The following is a 1,854-nucleotide window of genomic DNA, read 5'->3' as shown; positions in this document are numbered from 1 at the left end:
TTGACGACGGGGCCGGTCCATCTCATGTCCGTGATCTTAGTCCCGACCACACACAGAGGAGAGTCAGACAGCGGACTGGGGAGACTGCGCAGCCCTCTCATACAGAGGAGCCATTACACCCTACTCCACCCCAATCGCCAGCTCATCCAGCATTCACTCCATTACCATCTCCACCTCATAGAGGCGCTGAGCAGCCAGCTCAGCCGGCTCCACCTGTTCAGCCAGCTCATCTACAGCGCGATAGGCTCACGCCTAGATATATACACATAACTTTCGAGCACGAGTCAGTATTCGACACCGCATTCTTCTCCAAATCGGTGCTGAATCGATCTGCCTATCAGGACATCATTCAGCGGGGCCTCTCAACTATTCTTGCGCCAGTCACAAACCCGATCTACCAACGACTGGTACGGTTGTTCTACCAGAACCTTCGACCGTCACCGCGCACTACAGCCGAGCTCATCACCTCTATCGATGGCCATGAGATCACCATTACAGTGGATACTCTGGCCCGTTCAACTCGCTGTCCACATTGGTGCCTGTCAGAGCTTCAGGAGACCTATCCCAGGTCCACAGGCCTACTTACGCCGATATGGCGGTTTTTCTCACAAGTCACCATGCCGATGGCGAGACCTTCGCCACCCAGACATTCTTGCCGGATGACCTGTGGTTTACAGATTCGGTGCTCTACCGAAACATATACATGGCAAGACACAAGATTCAGAGGTGGGGCGACTATCTAGCAGCCCTGTACGCCTTCTATACCGGCCACTGGGTGTCTATTCCTGCACTTATCTGGAGCGTGATGAGGAAGCTCTACGATGAGTACGTCAGCAAAGAGGCGCCCGGAAGGGCCAAGTCTCTTCCATTCAACCACCTCATCACCCAGATTCTCATTGACCAGTGATATCCCATCCACCCGCAGGAGGACCCCGAGAGAGGTTCCTGTCACTTCCTCAAGAAGGACTGGGACAAGAGCTACAGAGCTATTATCACTCGCCTGCAGATCCATGCCGTACTGGCGGCTGCAGAGCTGGAGTTAGAGGAGGAGACAGCAGCACAGGCAGCCCCGGCACCAGCAGAGCCAGTAGCAGCAGCTCCCGCAGCGGACGATGCACCAGTTGATCCAGCTGCCGAGCATGATGACATTGATATAGACATTGATTTAAAGCACTCAGCGGATGACGCAGTTCAGCATTGTCCACCCGGGTCACCTATCCACGAGCAGGAGCAGACCCAAGAGCTATCTTTTGACTCCTCCATACCAAACTTGACCCCCGGCTTCAGAGTGTGTTTGCAGACGCTCGAGGATGCTGTTGTTGCCATCAGAGCTGACCTCACGGCCCACAGAGTGGAGTTTGCTACCTTCTGCACGGATATCGCGACCATGTTCAGAGATTTATCTAGAGACATCTGCGGAGGCAGACCTGCCCGTCCTACCTCATCTTCCTGAGCTCCTACTCTTTTCTATCTTATGATCCCTCTCTCCTTTAGATATTTTATTATTGTCACTGTATTATTTTTACAGTCTGTCTGTCGGCTTTGATATTTTTGTTGTACCTGCACTTTCTCTATTTTATATATCTATTTTTGTTATGGATGCCATATGATTGTATTCTCATATCTGTATGTTTGACTCCATCAGGTGCATCACAGTGACTTCAGTGAGAGAGTGCTACCCAATTTTCAGGACCACCCTTATACCTCTCTCATTTCGTTATCTGTTTATCCCATTTACACTTGCATGTTCACTGTGCACTGATTATCTCATTTTGTTATCTGATAAGTTTATCCAAGTGCCAATTTTCAGGACCATGGCTCATCCCAAGTTTGGGGGGGCCATGCCACCCACTT

The sequence above is a fragment of the Cornus florida genome, unplaced genomic scaffold (genome assembly GCF_030987335.1).
Source record: "Cornus florida cultivar Cherokee Brave unplaced genomic scaffold, ASM3098733v1 CherokeeBrave_3.0.0_Hap2_Chr05, whole genome shotgun sequence".
NCBI classification, from domain to species: Eukaryota; Viridiplantae; Streptophyta; class Magnoliopsida; order Cornales; family Cornaceae; genus Cornus; species Cornus florida.
The sequence above is the reverse complement of the archived record's forward strand: the minus strand, read 5'-3'. Positions refer to the sequence as shown.